This window comes from Macrosteles quadrilineatus, unplaced genomic scaffold (assembly GCF_028750875.1).
Source record: "Macrosteles quadrilineatus isolate MER2022 unplaced genomic scaffold, UCM_ALF_1.0 Scaffold_2__2_contigs__length_208266976, whole genome shotgun sequence".
Taxonomy (NCBI): Eukaryota; Metazoa; Arthropoda; class Insecta; order Hemiptera; family Cicadellidae; genus Macrosteles; species Macrosteles quadrilineatus.
This window is the reverse complement of record NW_026542595.1, coordinates 84,931,794-84,952,011: the sequence shown is the minus strand read 5'-3', so window position 1 is coordinate 84,952,011 and position 20,218 is coordinate 84,931,794. Positions and strand designations below refer to the sequence as shown.

Below are 20,218 nucleotides of genomic sequence, written 5' to 3'. Positions count from 1 at the left end.
TGATAAACACATTCCATGCTACAGATGTAGGATCACAAGTTGGCGTGCTAGCCAGTAGTTGATTCTCTACACGGAGTAAGCTGAATACCTCACATTTGTATCTGATGCCATCACACTGGCTACATGTTATCTCACTTGGCTGTATGAGTGATGAACACATTCCCTGCTACAGATGTAGGACACAAGTTGGCGTGCTCGCCAGTAGTTGAGCATCTACACGTAGCGAACTGAATACCTCACATTTGTATCTGATGCCATAACACTGGCTACATGTTATCTCACTTGGCTGTATGAGTGAAAAACACATTCCCTGCTACAGATGTAGGACACAAGTTGGCGTGCTCGCCAGTAGTTGAGTCTACACGGAGTGAGCTGAATACCTCACATTGTTGTGTATCTGATGCCAACACACTGGCTACATTACATTTTAGTGTACTGCAGTAAACACAGCAAATACTATATGATAACAATTAGCGGTAAAGAATATTTACGTTCTATTTATATAGATCGAAATAATTAATACTGCATTCATTACATGGTTTAAATGGATTGCTCATTTAAAAAAGTCTTGTAAAATAATATTTAACTTGAAAGACAATTAACTTCTAAGCTGAATGTATAAGCGGCGAGCATGGCCAGTCATGTGACAGGACTAATGCTTGTGATGTCATTAATGTGAAACACGGCCTCTGTGAATAATAAATATGAATTACACTCACACGTTATACTACTTGTCAGTATAAAAACGTCCATGTATACCCGTGCCATGTTAACACGAGGCTTTTAGCCATGCTTATTGATTGGGATTTATGATGGTGTCATAAAATATGACAAGAAGCTTTTTTTACTCGATGTTAAAATAGTAAAATTATTAACATTATATTAGATATAACAATATAGAACTAGATTAATTTAAAAAAAAACAGGCCACATTTCCAAAGAGACATTTATTAATGTTGATTTTAAGGACAGTGTTACCGAAAGTTTAAATTATATTCAGTAAGTTAACCATTTTATTACCTCAACAAGACACCAAGTTCAATTTCTTATCTAGTGTTATTAGGGCGAATAATCAACATGTTAATATGTGAACACGTTTTTTGTGATTAATTTGAAATCTAAACTTAGAAATCTGAAAAAAGCATCCATTATTAAGACTGCTTTGCCAAAAGTATGGTGAGATTATAATTTTTCTAAATGAATAGTAAGAGTTGTTGGTTTCAAGCACCATATTTAAGTTTGGTTGTTTCGATACCATCGATTACATTTAGTGTTAGCTCGTTGACAGCATCAATTTCATTTATTTAGAGTTGTTTTACTGATAGCATCGATTACATTAGAGTTGATTAAATGTTTTGACAATAATAGGTTTTTTACATACCTCAGTCAAATAGTCCAAAAATGGTATTGCTCAACAGCTTACATGTTTCGTTGCGAAGACAACATTATCAAAGCTTGCAACTCGTCAAAAACACATTTAAAATACGAACACGAACACAGAAGACATGAATACGGTACGAATACACAATTGACATTTAGATAGCGCTATCATAATACTGATTTGGTCCGGCGCGGCGCGGGGCTGGTAGCAGACTCAGCGCAGCCCCGCGCCGCGCCGGACCAAATCAGTATTATGATAGCGCTATCTAAATGTCAATTGTGTATTCGTACCGTATTAATGTCTTCTGTGTTCGTGTTCGTGTTTTAAATGTGTTTTTGACGAGTTGCAAGCTTTGACAATGTTGTCTTCGCAACGAAACATGTAAGCTGTTGAGCAATACCATTTTTGGACTATTTGACTGAGGTATGTAAAAAACCTATTATTGTCTTAACAATATAGTCCAGGGGCCGAAAACATGAATTTTGATTAAATGTTTTGGCAAGAATTACTTACTCTCAAAATACCAACGTGTTAGTTCTTTACAGGATCTCTTTAACTAAAAAATGCTGATGAAGTTTAAATATACTGCACCTTTTATTTTAAGTTGTGTGAGTTAACGTGTTTTGTACACTTAACGATAGTATATTTTAGACATGATCATATTATAAGGATCATATTACTCATATTATAAGGATTGGTATGTTCTAGAACAAGATGTCTAAAGCCTACAATATCAACACAATTTGAGTTAGATGAAAATGCTATGTTAAGACGCAATATTGCTTTTGGAGTTTTTAGATTGTAAAAAATATGTTATCTATCATAAATCTCTAAACGTAGGATACATTTTAACCAACATTTTTGTATTTAAATGGTCAAAAGGTAAGAATTGTGTATGTAACTAGCTTGATTAAATTAGTTTGTCATAATTCCCGCAGTTCAAAGACACATTATAATATAACATACAAAGATGAGAACTTGTGATCCATCAATTACCATCTTTAACTATACAGATGTATTATAAGGTATACAACGTAAAAGATTTCAACCCAGATTTTAAAATATAGTGTGATGGACATTGGTTTTCACTTATTCTTTACCATGCCCGTACCATCAAAGGTAAATAGGATGTTGTCATTACATTTCAACAGCATAAAATAAGACACCGGTAGTTTATTATTTTAAGTCTTCTTCCTATTTATTAAATAAACTATATTCCTTCGAATGGATGAATATGAGGTAATCTATAATAGTCAAACTATATAGTATCCTAATTTAACTTTTCGTAAACCAAACTGTATACCAAATGTGTTTAATCTTGATCACATTATGATCAAACACATATTTTTAAAATTGTCAAACCCTTAGCCCAGTCAAATGGTGTTTAAAAAGAGCTCAAAGTGGAAAGTTCTGGTGTAATTGTTTTTTATGGCTTATTTTATGTTTTTGGGGTTGCTGAACACGAATCTGATGTTTTCCAACAAAAAATATTTCGGCAAATGTGAATTAAAAATTAATTCATAAAAAATGCTTTATTTCTAGTTTTTGGCTTACAATTTTTAAATTATAGGCCAGTAAAATAGGTTTTTGCCCAGAAATAATTCCTGGAAAGCTGGGGACCATTTTAATCCTTTCTATTTATATAGAAGTAAAAAGATTTGAAGTTTGCCCCATTTTTCCAGGTGAGCTACTCCCCTGGGACCATTAACACCTTGAAATTCAGGGTTATTGTTTAGATTTTGCTAAAACGTCGAAAAACCCGTCTAGCCTACAAAAAAAAACAAATCATAAATGAATTGTAGAGCATAGAATTCCGCATACATTGACTATCTGGTGATGAAAATCGAACCAATGATAAGTGATTTATATTAATATAAATAAAGTTATTTTATTCAGAAATTATTGAACATTGAATATTTAACATTTATATTACTTCCAGAAAATGGATACCAGAAACATGATCATTTACTAAGTAATTAATATAAATTACAAAATACCCCCGCCGCAACAAACCTGCAGACTATGCGAATTTTCATTTGCATGATTCAATTTACTCTAAACATCACTTTAAAAATATTGAATTTGTTCCCCATTTAAATAGCATTGGCTTAACGAGTACTTAGGTTTGCTGCAACAGAGAGGGTAAAAAGTGTTTTAAACGTTAATGGTTTCGTATGAAATGAATACATTTTCCACTTTTTATCAAAATATGTTCATAACAAGCAAAATATAATATGCCTAGTTTACTTATTCCCCATAAGAATAACGTGGGAATTTTAAATGTATGTTTTTCTCTGTTACTATTAGGTGTTTTATTTAGTCAGTGACAGTGCTGGCCAGCCTTTACAGTTTTAACCAGTTTTATCACTTTTTCTTCAATTTTAATAATTTGATCAACATGGCTAGTTTTTACTATTGTGATTCTGACAGTGTTTTTAAGAATCTTTTGACATACCACAATGTATTTATACATTGATGATGTGGTTACATACAATGACCTGACGATGTTCTAAGGAACGAAACTAGTTGTCATACCAGCAACTGTGGTTGGATAAGGTAATTCTTCAATTTTATCAATTATATATTTCAACCAAGGGTCACAATGAATATAACAACAACTTTTCTTAATACTCGTAAGTTGGATGGATATAATAAATTCCATGCAATGGGGGGATGCATCTGATAATACGAAAAGTGCTATTGCTCCAGATCAGAAAATAGACAGACTTAAAAGTATTTTACCCGCTCATGAAGTTGGGGAGATGGGAGTTTGTTTCCTCTAAACGTTTTGAAAAAGGAAATTCTCATGGGCTACAAAATATATAACAGTTGTGGATCTCAGCAACTTATATACTTCAAAGGATAATGACAAACCCTCTGTTGTGGATTTGATGTGGAATTTCAGCAAGTGGAAGATGAGTCCGACATTTTAGGATGGGGTGGATTCATGAAACAAACTACAAATAATCTCCCTTTTCAAACAAAGTTCGTAGCTTGCTTGCCTTTTATTAATGCTCTGCCATCTGATTACAACATAGGCCTAATATACACGGCCCTACTAACTTCAGTGGAACAGTGCAAATCTGTGAATCAACAAGCAACTGTGTACACTTTTGACCAACAAGTAGTTAGTCTACAAAGTGATTATTATTTTGACAATGTCATTATCAGAATAGGTGGATTCCACCTACTTATGTCCTTTCTGAAGACAATATGTTACATCATGGATGATTAGTACAATATATGCACTGCTTTCAATAGAGATTCTGACTGGACATGCTTATTCAAGAGCCGAAAGAGCACATATAAAAATGCATATGTTTTGCCCATGCATGCTTGGCAAAACTTATTTTCAATACAATGGATTTGACGCCAGACCGTTAAGAAGAACTCTTAGTGCTATTCCGTAATTATAATATGTCGGCTAAGCTGTCAGCTAATGAAAACGGCAGTGTAAAGAAATTGGAAACCATGTTTTCTGCTCGGCTCCAAATTTCAGCTCATCGTGGTGCTACTTCTAAACTTTGGAACTTTGAGATGCTAACACTTGTTAAACTATTCATAGAAGCTGAAAGATCGGCAAACTGCAACCTTCACCTCAAAGTTATTTATCAGATGCTACCATATTTCCATGCAAGTGGACATTTCTTGTATGCTAAGTGCTGTAATCTGTACCTCGTCCAAGGCGCACTCGTTGAAAGACAAAATGAGCCCTGAGGAATATTAAAAGTTTATTGGTGGTGGATTTACCGTTCAAAGGACCAACAAGTTCTGGAGTGGATCATGGACGGACATGTCCATAGACCAATTTCTTATGAGAGTAATGAAAATTGCTGGAGCGCTTACCCATGACCGTGGTGTAAGTGAAGGGTTTCTGTGCATATGAACAAAGGAATGACTTCACTACAAAACATTTGCGAAGAAATCGAGTAGATGTGTGGAGTGACATTAATCAGCTCTGAACAAAAAGTTAAAATGAAAGAAGCTAGAATCAAAAGAGATGGAAATGATTTAAGAAAGTTAGATGATTGGTTTACGCAACGCAAACCATTCGCTGACGTCTCTTAGCTCAGGTGTCGTGAGAGACAGCAATATAAACTGCCACAAGGCTAAGGAGATTGGCCACATTGCTTAAAAACCAATCGTGGGAAGTGATTTTCAACAGGTAAAGTTTTACAGAAAAGAGAGAGTTTTGCCACTTTCCACAATGATCCGTTCCCTTAAAATACATTATGACCTAAATCGTACCTATCAATCCAACTACTATTGTTTACAGAATGACAATTGTCAAGCAGTCTGATGAGAAACTTGAAGGCTTTTTGAAATACGAACTATGCCCGTACCCAATGCCTCTATTCGATGACTTTGGTATCAGGAAAGAGGCCAAGTCTGCCTTATGTAAAGCATTCACACATACTGAAGATCCAAATATTAAAAGGTGTTTTAGGTGAAAAAGAACCTGAAAGTAGCTCTGCAGAAATCATGGTACTGTTGGCCAAGACGACTCGGAGAAATTAAAAAGTTTAACTTAATCAAAGTCATTTGTATCTACCATTATGTTGGTGTACATGTATTTTCAAATTAAAAGGGTTTAATATTTATAAATAAAACAAGATTTATGGGACGTTTTACACTTTTACATCCTATTATAACCTGGAGAAGTCATAACGGAAATAATTTTGCTTTTTTCCTAAATCAATGAATTTTGCAGACCTTTTAAATTTAGTTTGATAAACACTTCTTTGTTGTAGATAAAAGTTATAGATACATAAACTGTAGAAAATTTTATGCTCTTTATTTTAGTATAGGATGATATTTGGGGGAAATTATTATTCGATAAATCATGAGCCAAAAACTAGAAAAAATACAATTTTCACCCTATTTTTCAAAAAATTTCATACTTGCCGATAAACTTTTTGTTGGAAAACTTCAAATTTGGATTCAGCACCCCAAAAAACATAAAGAAAACAAAAGAAAACAATTACACCAAAACTTTCCATTTCAAAACACCATTTGACTGGGCTACCTGTGTCCGTCAGGACTTAGCATATTCAATGAGGTGAAATTTCCAATTTAAAAAACACATGTGATATTTTGTTCCCTTTTTTTACAAAAACAACCCACATCTACCTTGACTAGGGTGTAGTGTGAAAAGCTAACTAATCCCAACATCAAAAGCGGTAAGGTAAACACGTAAACCCTCTCGGTCTATCAAAATTTAAGCTCTTCCATCGCGCAAGATTACAGGGGTGACAGTTAAGGGCTATTATGCAAATTTGCAACCTACCTTCAGGCTCATGTTTTCTGGTGTAATATACACTGTTGAACAACGCCTAAGTACCTACTGACGTTTACAGAGGCTACCAAGATATACTAGGGTTTTTTACTAGTCCAAGATATACCATTTTATACTAGTCCAAATGGATGTGTGTATGACAATAAGTACCTATTAGTCGAGTCAATATAGGCACTTGAGATGGAACAAATTCCAACAAATGGTTTTTCGACGGTTTTTGGTAGTAATAGGTGTAGAAAGTACCAGGAAAAAAGTCTACCAAAATCGGACAACCGGAAGTCGGGTTTTTCCAAGATGGCCGCCGTGAGGCCCTCAAATCGACAAGATGACTGCAGATTCGTCGATTCATAGTTCCAGGATTGGCCGATTTCCACGAAAATTGGCAAACACATGTAGCACTATATTTCCAACCTTAAATATGAAAACTAGGCAGACAAAGTAACCCAAAGATGAATTTCAGGGTATTATGTGCTAAAAAATAAGATTTTTTTCCTCAAATTTATGTTTTTCTAATATTTTGTACAAAGTTTGTTATAATTTCAAATTTATTTTTTCACCATTAGATTCAACACAAAAAACCTAACAATTTAGTATATTGAATCTTTGTTCTGCTTCAATTTGTTACAGAGATATTGAAAGTAATAACTTTAGTATGTTTTCTTGCCGAGATAACTCAATATTAATCTTATGGAGAATAAGCATAAATATTAATATTATTTTTCATAAACCTATATAGATAAGACTTTTTGTTCTGCTTCATATTATCTGTTTTAATATTTTTTTTACTAAAAATTCCTTTTTTGGCAGTTACCATTGCAGCAAACCTACGTATTCGGTTCCTCAGTTTTAATCATAAAGATAATAAGCAAAAATCAATTTTTTTATTAGTCCGAGAAATATAGAATATTACCTTAAAAAAATGCAAGAAAACGTTTTATGGTTTTATGTTGTAGTGTTGGGTATGCAGAGTAACATAGTAAAAATTTCCAAAAATCGGTCTACTGGAAAACCCCTAGAATCAAGATTTAATATAACGGATTTTCTCATCATTGGAAAAATTAAAAAAAATCCACATGCATTTTCATTGATATTGACTTTAGACCACCACCGATATTTATTGGGTGGCCATTTCTTCATTTCGATAGGGAACGTGTTTTTGGCCGTCATTTTGGATCCCCCTATTGGGTATAAATATTTTGTTAAATGTAATGACAGTGTCATTTCAATAGGGAACGTGTTTTTGGCCGTCATTTTGGATCCCCCTATTGGGTATAAATATTTTGTTAAATGTAATGACAGTGTCATTTCAATAGGGAACGTGTTTTTGGCCGTCATCTTGGATCGGCCATATTGGATATAAATATTTTTTTTAATGTAATGGCAATGTTGTGACACATTATTTTAAACTAGATTTTCACGCCCATTCCATTGCCAAAATGACTTTTTAAATATTTTTTTTTGTTTTAAAAATATATTCAAACGAAAATTCTCTTGCATACATTTCTTAAGGACGTTCCGTATTTTGAACATTTTTTAAGATTATTTTTTCTTATATCTCCAGTACATATTAACGCTTGTAGTTCGTTCTAGCCTTAAACATTTAGTGATGTAAGGGCTTTCATTTGAGCTATTGATCATTAAAATCTGACGAGTTAGAGACTAGTTACCAACCCCAACAAAATATTAAATTTCACTTTTTAGAAATACATTTTTATTAAAATATTTATATCTTGGGTTCTTAATACGCCACCAAGTTCTTTCTGGTTTCATATTACTCAGTAAATGTTTGGGTTAATTTTTTTAATCACTTAATAAAATGTGACAAATTTAATATGGGTCTGTCTTATTTAACAATATTTTTTTTCTAGATTTGTCTTTAGTTTAAGACATATACCCTTAAATCGAAAAATAACTCCCAATACTCTTTATAATCTTAAAAGATTCATCAAAGTATTGACTTTTACTGTATTTATGGATTATTTATTGGGAGTTATTAGAATTGGGGATATATGTACTTAACTAAAGACAAATTTCAAATGCAAATAATTTAATATTAAATTAAGGTGCATGACTCATTTTTTATTAATTAGTCAGATATTATTTAGTGAGAAATAAAATAAAAAACCTAATTCTCTACTGAGTAATTTGAGACCAGAAAGAACTTGGTGACGTATTAAGAACCCGAGATGTAAATCATTTAATAAAAACTGATTTATAAAAAGTTAAATTAAATATTTTGTTGGGATTGGTAGCTCGTCTCTAACTCGTTCAATTTTAATGATCAGTAGCTCAAATGAAAGCCCTTACATCATTAAATATTTAAGAATGAACTACTAACTGAAGATAAGGAAAATAATTGTAAAAAAATTTCAAATTACAAAACGTAAAAAAAAAATGTATTTAAAAACGGATTTCGGCAATGGAATATGCGTGAAAATCTAGTATATATAGTAATAATATGTCACAACACTGTCGTTACAACAACAAAAAATTATATCCAATAAGGTGGATCAAAAATGGTGGCCAAAATACGTTTCCCATCGAAATGAAGTAATGACCACCCAATAAATATCGATGTTGATCCCAAGTCAATATTTAGAAAATTGTGCATAGAAAATGCTCATGGTATCTTTTTTTCAAAATTTGTCTAATGTTGGGAAAATCCGACTCTGCACACCCAAAACTACAACATAAAACCATAAAACGTTTTCTTGTATTGTTTTTAAGGTTATATTCCATACTTCTCAGACTAATAAGAAATTGATTTTTGCTTATTCTCTTTATGATTAAAACTGAGGAACCGAATACGTAGGTTTGCTGCAATGGTAACTACCAAAAAAGGAATTTTTAGTAAAAAAAATATTAAAACAGATAATATGAAGCAGATCAAAAAGTCTTATCTATATAGGTTTAATGAAAAATAATATTAATATTTATGCTTATTCTCCATAAGATTAATATTGAGTTATCTCGGCAAGAAAACATACTAAAGTTATTACTTTCAATATCTCTGTAACAAATTGAAGCAGAATAAAGATTCAATATACTAAATTGTTAGGTTTTTTTGTGTTGAATCTAATGGTGAAAAAATAAATTTTAAATTATAACAAACTTTGTACAAAATATTAGAAAAACATATATTTGAGGTAAAAATCTTATTTTTTAGCACATAATACCCTGAAAATTCATCTTTGGGTTACTTTGTCTGCCTAGTTTTCATATTTAAGGTTGGAAATATAGTTCTACATGTGTTTGCCAATTTTCGTGGAAATCGGCTAATCCTGGAACTATGAATCGACGAATTTGCAGTCATCTTGTCGATTTAAGGGCCTCACGGCGGCCATCTTGGAAAAACCCGACTTCCGGTTGTCCGATTTTGGTAGACTTTTTTCCTGGTACTTTCTACACCTATTACTACCAAAAACCGTCGAAAAACCATTTGTTGGAATTTGTTCTATCTTAGAGGCTTTTTTGGGCTAAATCGACTCGTCTACTATATTTAAGAAATTTTTTTTAAGGAAAAACAAACTATTGTTTTTACATCATACATAATCATCTGTATATATAAAACAACATAGAAACGACGATTAATGTCTACAAAATAAGGATTGAAAATAATAATTGTTATCGTCCAAATGTTGTGCATGATTACAGTGCCAGCTAACATTCCCGTTTTCATAATATAACAAGCTTGGTTAATTTATATCTTGAAAAACCACATATTGTAAAAATGTTACCTTAACAAATAAAAGTCAATTGAGGAATTAATAAATATTTTAGATCGTGCCAGAGGCAGAGAATAAAGTCGTGACTAAGCCTTTACAGAGGAAATATTGTACAAGAACCTCCAGGGATAAACTCTAATCAAAGTGGAAGTAAACAAGGTTCGCAATAAGAAAATCCACCCTTCCCACGAGGGCTGACTGAATCTAGTAAACAAACACTCGGTGTAAGGATTTGTTAAGTCTGACTCGACCCATTAACTGGGCGAGTGTTCCATGTTCCTCTTACCACCACGATAACGTCCCTCAACGTGTGACGCTGTAACATCAAGAAAAAATATTCTTAATCTCAAATAGATTATTTTTTCGTCATAATAAAACAAAACAGCCGTCTTTAATACATGAGTTGCGGGTCTAAAGTGGCTCTCATATACTCCATAGGGAGTAAAAAGAAAAAAACAGGTTGCAGACATTTTGATCCCCAACTAGCATTTTCTCCATCCAACGCACCTCTCGAAAATATACTGGAGGAAGAGGCCAGGTCCTGGTACTAGGTACTAACATAATACGATTTACTGAAGAAAGAGAAGTTCATGGCTCTTGAAGTGGGATAAGCTGTAAGCTAGGACTCGAGTCATATTCTGCGTAACCTGTGCCTGAAATTAGTTATAATCTTGTGGTTTCCAACATGATCATGCACTTACACAACTGTGAATATTTTGAGAAGTCTTCTTAAAATATTAAATAATAGTTTACCAATTCAAGCTTGAAAAAGTTATAAAAATATTATGGCTGGACTTACATTAGTTTAACGCTACAGCGAATTTATCGCTTTTAATTTTAAATCAAGGTAATACCCTGAGGATAACTGTTCAATCGTAAATCGAAAATGTAAAAGCAACGTTTACAACGCTTTGATCCCGCTTTTTAAATGTTAATTGGAAGCAGTAATGCGAGGATAAAACACTTTAATGAGAAACTAAAAAGTCATTTAGTTTGTAACTTTGTATGCTGATAACTAAATAAAATATTCCCTTCAGTAAGTAAACCTTTCAAACTTTACAAAGGACTGTTTGTATCTTGACAAGGGTCAAGTGGGCATTTAACTTGCTTAACTCGCTGATTGTGGTCAAAGCAAATACGCTTTCAAGGCGTTCGACTCTCTTAAGCAAAGCTTTACAATGCGACCTACTTTCGAGTTTATTTCAAATAGAAAGTACAAAACTTATTTACAACGCGTTAGTTTTTAATTTTCAAAGAGTCAAAGGTAAAATTAAATATAAGATCCGATAACAATGTTAAAACTTAAACTCATTTAAAAGTTAGATTTGTCATAGAAGCTATCAGAATTTAAATAAACCCCAAATTTGTGTGATGACTCGTTGGTTCAGTTATAATTCAATAGAATATTTATGGAGATTAATTTAAATCACTAGTACAGCACCGATTTTAATATTCACGACCGCTTGGTCGATATTTCACATTGCTAATATAATATTTGTATAGAAGATTACCTTAATCGGGAACACCGTATCAACTTATTAATTATATGATCTTATCGATGTGATGAGTTCCATATAAGTTTAATGCAAAAACCAGACAACTTGACCTGAATAAAGGTGATGTTGCAAAACTGGGTTTTAATCTCGGAGGGAAACAAACTTTAACTGGGTAAATACGTAATCTACTGCTGGCTCTGATAAGAAACTAGTGAGTCACGAAAAGGGAGGTTATCATGGGAGGTCGCGACGTTCCACGACTACAGATAGCCAGCCTTACTACTGCATCTCACATCTACAATCAGCATGTATATTACGGCGTATCACAGCTACAGTCAGCATGTATATGACTGTGACGCTGTAACTACTGCATCTCACATCTGCAATCAGCATGTATATTACGGCGTATCACAGCTACTATATGACTGCGTAACGACTACATCTCACAGCTACAGTCAGCACGGATATGACTGTGACGCTGTAACTACTGCATCTCACATCTGCAACCAGCATGTATATTACGGCGTATCACAGCTACTATATGACTGCGTAACGACTACATCTCACAGCTACAGTCAGCACGGATATGACTGTGACGCTGTAACTACTGCATCTCACATCTGCAGCCAGCATGTATATTACGGCGTATCACAGCTACTATATGACTGCGTAACGACTACATCTCACAGCTACAGTCAGCACGGATATGACTGTGACGCTGTAACTACTGCATCTCACATCTGCAACCAGCATGTATATTACGGCGTATCACAGCTACTATATGACTGCGTAACGACTACATCTCACAGCTACAGTCAGCACGGATATGACTGTGACGCTGTAACTACTGCATCTCACATCTACAATCAGCATGTATATTACGGCGTATCACAGCTACAGTCAGCATGTATATGACTGTGACGCTGTAACTACTGCATCTCACATCTGCAGCCAGCATGTATATTACGGCGTATCACAGCTACTATATGACTGCGTAACGACTACATCTCACAGCTACAGTCAGCACGGATATGACTGTGACGCTGTAACTACTGCATCTCACATCTGCAACCAGCATGTATATTACGGCGTATCACAGCTACTATATGACTGCGTAACGACTACATCTCACAGCTACAGTCAGCACGGATATGACTGTGACGCTGTAACTACTGCATCTCACATCTGCAGCCAGCATGTATATTACGGCGTATCACAGCTACTATATGACTGCGTAACGACTACATCTCACAGCTACAGTCAGCACGGATATGACTGTGACGCTGTAACTACTGCATCTCACATCTGCAGCCAGCATGTATATTACGGCGTATCACAGCTACTATATGACTGCGTAACGACTACATCTCACAGCTACAGTCAGCACGGATATGACTGTGACGCTGTAACTACTGCATCTCACATCTGCAACCAGCATGTATATTACGGCGTATCACAGCTACTATATGACTGCGTAACGACTACATCTCACAGCTACAGTCAGCACGGATATGACTGTGACGCTGTAACTACTGCATCTCACATCTGCAATCAGCATGTATATTACGGTATATCACAGCTACAGTCAGCATTTATATGACTGCGTAACGACAACGACTACATATCACAGCTACAGTTATCACGGATATGACTGGGATGTTTTAACTGTATCACAGCTACAGTCAGTACGGATATAAATTGAGCGTAATCAAGATTTAATCTCGCAGCTGATACCGGACCGTAAATGACTAAGACGTAAAATAATCAACTGCATCCCTCACAGCTACAGTTAGTACGGATATGACTGCGACGTAATAAAGACTGAATCCCGCAGCTGATATCAACACAGATAGTAACTACTGCATCTCACAGATAAAGAGTACCGCAATCAGCACGAATGTGACTAATACTTTTTAACGACAACGTTTAACAGCACAAATACAGTACAAATGACTACTGTATAATGTTCCAACGAACATATCCTACAACTACAATCAGCACAGATATGACTAGAGTACGATGTTTAAACGACTACACCTTACAGCTACCATCAGCACAACGCTTTAACGACCACAATCAGATGGATATTTAGGCTTTCTGACTCTTACATTATGTAATTCAAATATCATGTGTCAGTTAAGTGTTTTTATCATCAACAGCGGTGAAATGTTAAAGGTTTCCTTTAATTCGAGAACGCTTAAACAAATTTAAATTTAAGAGCATGAGTAGAATCCAGAACATTTCTAGGTCACAATATTGATCACTATAAAGAAACAGAACATAAACAATGTTGGGATCCCCGCAGAACACAAAGAAAACTTATCATAAAAGTAAGGGAAAAAACTCTATGAAAACATGACGTTTAATCTGGAGGATTCCGGGAACGTCTTGGCTTTAAGGGCAAAACCAGGAGGAATTGTGTGCAGAACAAAGGGTAATTTATCAGCCCATTCCCTCTAAGCTACTGGATTTGAATCGTCCTTTTGACTAATGCACAAAGAGACAACCAGCTTTGTTGTTTAAATTCTCATTGATTCTACACCATTATGACGACATCAACGTAGGGAGCAGAGGGTAAACGGTTTGATTAAATGGAAAGAAGAATCAAAGGTAGTTGACAGAGCAGTTCAGCATTATAAATTATCATTAGCAGAAAAGTATGATTTTCCACTTTAATATTGTTCTACTTTCTTGAAAACATTGCAGTAGAAATTATAAGTATTAGCTGATTAAGAATAAGTAAACATGTTTTGGGTTGAACTAAATAATTTTTACGTGCCATGTTTGTAAATGTAATTTTGTAAAAAGCGTTGACGCGTCGCGTTGTGCGTTACTGCACGCTGGGGACCCGATGTCTTGTTTGGCTCAAAATTGAAAAATACTGGAACCCTGGGAATGTGGGGGAATTGTAACAGCCAATCTACCACATGAGCTGTTAAAAAAGTGGTAGACTCTAGATCAGTTATTACAGTAATTGCATGCCATTGGCTTGTACATTTGAAATCACATACTCAAAAAGATATATTTTAACGTTATTAAAAAGGAAAACTAATGTGCAGCAGTGGAATCTTAAATGCATTTCAGAGCAAACATTGTTAATAGAGTTGTTACATATTAATTGGATTAGTCATAACAATCTAATTAAATTAACCAACAATTATGAAGTAAAGTTCACTAATTAAAGATACTAGGAATGGAATATAATTTATAACAAATACTTGAGTTATATTTTTTTATTATTTGTATTTGTAATTTTCGACTTTAAGATCAAGATACGGTATCGATATTAAAAAAGATTGCCGGTATTTATAATATGGCAATAAGAACGACCACCTTCGAGTCGAAATACATTATCAACAAATAAAAAATACAAAAAATGTGTGCTCTGGTAAGTCTTATTAATAATAACTATTATGTTACATGAAAACGTTGCACATCATATCAACTAAAGAAATACTTTAGACAAAGGAAAAAATAGACGTGATATAATACACCCGAAGAATAAGTACCTATTGAAAGGGGAAAACAAATAAACAAAGGTACTTAGATACTACTTGAATATTAGAATTACAACTTGGAATGAGTTATTTTCTACTCAAAGCGGTGAAAGGCGGATACAATAGACGGAGATATAAACAGCAAAGCAAACCAACAATCGAGTAAACAATGATTGATTAATCAAAGGGCTCACAACAGATAACGTTTACAGACCGGAGAGTCATATATTCGATGATTTCTGGAAACTGACTGCGTCACAATTGTTGGTTTTGTGATACCTGAGAACGCAATTTGTTGCCTCAAGGAGTGGATTTTTCCTTATTCGTTGAAAATCTTGTTGCAAACGCTACAGAGAATAAGGTGCTCGTTTTTTAAATTATACCTAGAATCCAGTCTGACAACATAGCTGAAAACTTTAAGGAAACAAAGTATACACATTGAACTGGTGTTATACAGAGGAATCCATTGCATTGTGGGTATTTACTATAAGTAAGGAATGGTCAATTAATATAGATGAAACTTCGGTTCTGATTAACTGCTTTCTAATATTACTCAATATGTCATATAATCTTACGCGTACTCACTTATTATCGATGGATATTTATTAATTTAGTCCTCTTTGAGCATAAAATAATCAATAAATATATTAAGACTGGTCTCAAACCTGTAAAATGATTTACTACTGGGAAAAATAATTAGAGACCCTGTGTTTTACCACAACTACATCCAAACGTAAAAAACCACAGAGTAAAAATATAGATTATTGATACACCAACGTATAGAGACAAGGGTTACTTTTGTTTTTTCATAGTTGGAATACGATTTGATAATGATTGGAGTGCTCAATTCGTTGATTGGAATCGAAGTAGATTGCCTCTTTTTTACACGTGTTCAAGCAAGGGAGTTTGATTTGGTGGTAAATAGAGCATACACAGAGTGACTATTTTGTTTGGACTAATATTGCTTGGGTAGCTATTTTCCCCCCTACATTTTTGTGCCAGCAGAAAATATAATTTTTCTAAATTCTATCAATATTTCACAAGATGGCGATAAACATAAAAATTATGAATGCAAATCCAAAAATTATAAAAATTTTGATTCAAAAACGGTTGTAACATCCATACATTCTATGTTAGTTTGAATGAATCAGAAACCAAGATTCAATTTTAATCTGTATCGGCGATCGATCCGTTTCCTTTATTTTCATTGAATACAGGGGAGAAATCTTGTACTGTTGATAAAAATCGTCACGGCCAATCAAAAAATGAATAATAAAACATGCAAAAATAACCAAAAACCTATTGATATAAAAAACGATATTCCATCTTTAATATTCCTTCTAAACTTCTTGATTGGATTTTTTCACATATTTGAGTTTGGAATTAACATTTCATATTTAGACCTTTTTCAGTAGAAAAATAACAAACACACCTACCTAGTGATCAATATGAAATAGACACGCTGTCTATGAGTAAACGTGTAAAATATATTTTAAATAGGGTAATAAAAAATACGTGTCTCAATAATGAAAAGAAAGTTTAAAAATATTATTATGATGATGTTACGAGGTCGTATAGGGTTGCATTTGCTGCGATCATTCATATTGGCCAGATATTGATATGGATATGTTTAAAGCTGCCGAGCAACGCGATGACGTCATCGGTATTCCATTCCAAGCTAATGATTGATTCCTTTTATATGCACTCGCAGTATCAAGTATGCAATTTAAAAACAACGTTTGTTTATTCAATACAATGTGGAAAATCTCGTTTGCAAACAATTTAATCTCAATCAAAATCGATTCTGGATCTACATACCACTTGTTTTAGGGTATCAACAAACTATGCTACCTACGTTTAAGTTAGTAGTATGGAGACCAGAGTTTGGACCATACAGTGGTGCAAATGTTTAAAATTCTAAAGGCGCATAAAACACAAATAGTTATGAATCATTCACCATTCTCTATAACACAGCCTTCGAGGGGAACTACTTCCCTTCGTCCTCACACAAGCACTGCAGAAAACACGAATATTAACCAATTTGATAGCCAAGGTTTCGCTGGTCCTGTAATCAGTAGGATAATACCACTGCAGCTAAGGTATTATTGAGTATCGCCTTGTATCGAACGCGGTCGCGGATCGCGGAACAAACCAAAAACCGGTTGACCTTGGCGAGCGCAACTCCACTCCGACGAGACGCCGCGCGCCGACCCGGACCATCCGGCTCTCAACACGGACGGCGGAGTATTTATAAAGCGCTGGGGACAACAGTAGCCAGAAATAACTGGCTGGCATTTATAATTGCCAGATTAAGTCACAATATGATATTCGTGTACTAAAGTATGGGGAGTATGGGGAAAACAGATAGTTAAAAAACTTGACGTCCACTTAAACATTTTGATTCCTACATCTTTCCATTTTTAACTTTTCACATCTCCATTCATGATTCGGGCATAGTTAAATGAATTAGGTGGTCAACAAACTTCTTCTTATCGGTAAGTTTACATTTCTTTTCCTTCTCAAATCTGCGTTATTTAATAAGTCTTGCCGGGCTTGAAAAAGTTCCAGAGAGCCAAGCGATAATCCTCCAGCCAAAGGAAAGTATGAAATCGTATAGGGCCTACATCTCATATTTAGGTTTCCTTCCAAATTAATTATTAGGGTAATTGTACATAGTGTGTTCGAATAAAGATCAACATTTGAATATCATAGCGTGCACTGGTATTTTAATTCTCTCCGAATACTCATCCGCTTTATGACGTATCGGCAACCAGGATCAACATATTTTAATACCCTGACTATAGCCCTTAAGTGACATAATCACTAATTAATTGGGCCTTATATGTTTAAGGAACGCTGGGACAACCAATTGTAATCAAGTTACTCCAAATAATGTCAGATGATTAAATAGTTTAATCCTACCAAAAAGACGACCGAAATCACTTCAAATAATTGTAACGTGTTTTTAAGCTGGGCATTAATCCAGTCCCTAATTGAAAATGGGTCCAACCTACATCCGGAGGGAAAGGAATGTTGACACCTTAGTAGTAGTAATATCCCATGGTAGTGTCTAAATATCCCACAAGTAGTTATATTACTCGTACTAATGGGCAAAACTGTTGCAAATACATCAAAACTTGTCATTTGCTTTAAATAGGAGTTAAGAATGTATTGCAAGCTGTATGAAAACCTTGATGACTGTACAAGATACACATGTTTAGCTAAGAACAATAAGGAAATACATATTGCAGGCGTACAGCGTGTGATGTATTATCTGTGTTTACATTATCTCTCATACCTGACTGAATAGCAAACAAGGAACATCATACATTAGTCAAGTACAATACAATATCAGTATCACAATAGCAGATATTGCAAGCCTATAAGCGATAAGAGACCATCAAACATTTAGAGAGTACAATACAGTATAATGAAATTACAGTAGTAGTAGATAATGCTGATCTGATCCATATACAGAATGCACATGTTTAGCTTAGAACAACACAGAAACAGCTATTGCAGGCCTAAAAGTTTGTATGTGCTAGTAGTGTTTGCATAATCTATAATACCTGATTACTTATCAAAGATTAGTCAAGTACAACACAGTATCAGTAATACAGTAGCAAACATAATGATCTATCATATCAATGTGCATGTTAGATGGTCAAATGGTGGCCATTTGATCATACTTCAATGTTATCAATGAGTATCATGTGATAAATACAATACAGTGTCAGTAATACCGTAGCAAACATAATGATCTATCATATCAATCTGCATTTTAGATGGTCAAATGGTGGCCATTTGATCATACTTCAATGTTATCAAGGATCATCATGCGATAAATACAATACAGTGTCAGTAATACCGTAGCAAACATAATGATCTATCATATCAATCTGCATTTTAGATGGTCAAATGGTGGCCATTTGATCATACTTCAATGTTATCAATGAGTATCATGTGATAAATACAATACAGTATCAGTAATACCGTAGCAAACATAATGATCTATCATATCAATCTGCATTTTAGATGGTCAAATGGTGGCCATTTGATCATACTTCAATGTTATCAAGGATCATCATGCGATAAATACAATACAGTGTCAGTAATACCGTAGCAAACATAATGATTTATCATCAATCTGAATGTTAAGATGGTTAAATGGCGGCCATTTGATCATACTTCAATGTTATCAAGGACCATCATGCGATAAATACAATACAGTGTCAGTAATACAGTAGCATATTGTAGGCTTAAAAGGGGGCTCGGATATTTTTTCTGTTTCTTTTTGGCTCGGACAGCTAACTTCGCAATGCTGTTTTATTAATATTCAGGAACACGTATTTAAAAAACCATAAGAGATATATTCACGATTCTTGATAATTGGTTTATGTCTTTGTACTTAAGTTTAAAAAAAATGAGTGTTTTGAATTTTTACGGTATTATTTATCTATTGAAAAATATTCCGGTTAAAAAACTAATTGAATTAACTTCAAATTAATTTTTTATCTATCACAACAAACCCCTGTGTTTATCTTGTACATCTGAAAGAGTAAAACAAAACAAACAAACAAATATGAGATGTCTCTTGTAGTTTTTGAGATAGCCTATGTGTTCCTAAAGATCCTAAAGATGGAAATGAAAACCACGATTAAAATTAACTTATCGTGCATTAATTACGCAGAGAAGATCAAATACACAAGGAAGGATGTAAATAGTTTGAGTCTTCGCATTATTTCTTATTCCTGTTAAACAAGTTTCTTATAATATAATAAATACCTTTGTATGTTCAATTTAGTGTTAAACCATAAGAAGTG

At 34.0% G+C, this 20,218-nt stretch overlaps 1 protein-coding gene across 2 annotated transcripts in view; it reads right to left on the bottom strand.

Annotated features, from left to right (window-relative positions):
- Nucleotides 1-20,218, bottom strand: part of LOC128985370 (leucine-rich repeat-containing protein 24-like) — a 231,400-nt gene that overhangs the window by 186,403 nt on the left and 24,779 nt on the right. The window lies entirely within an intron of this gene.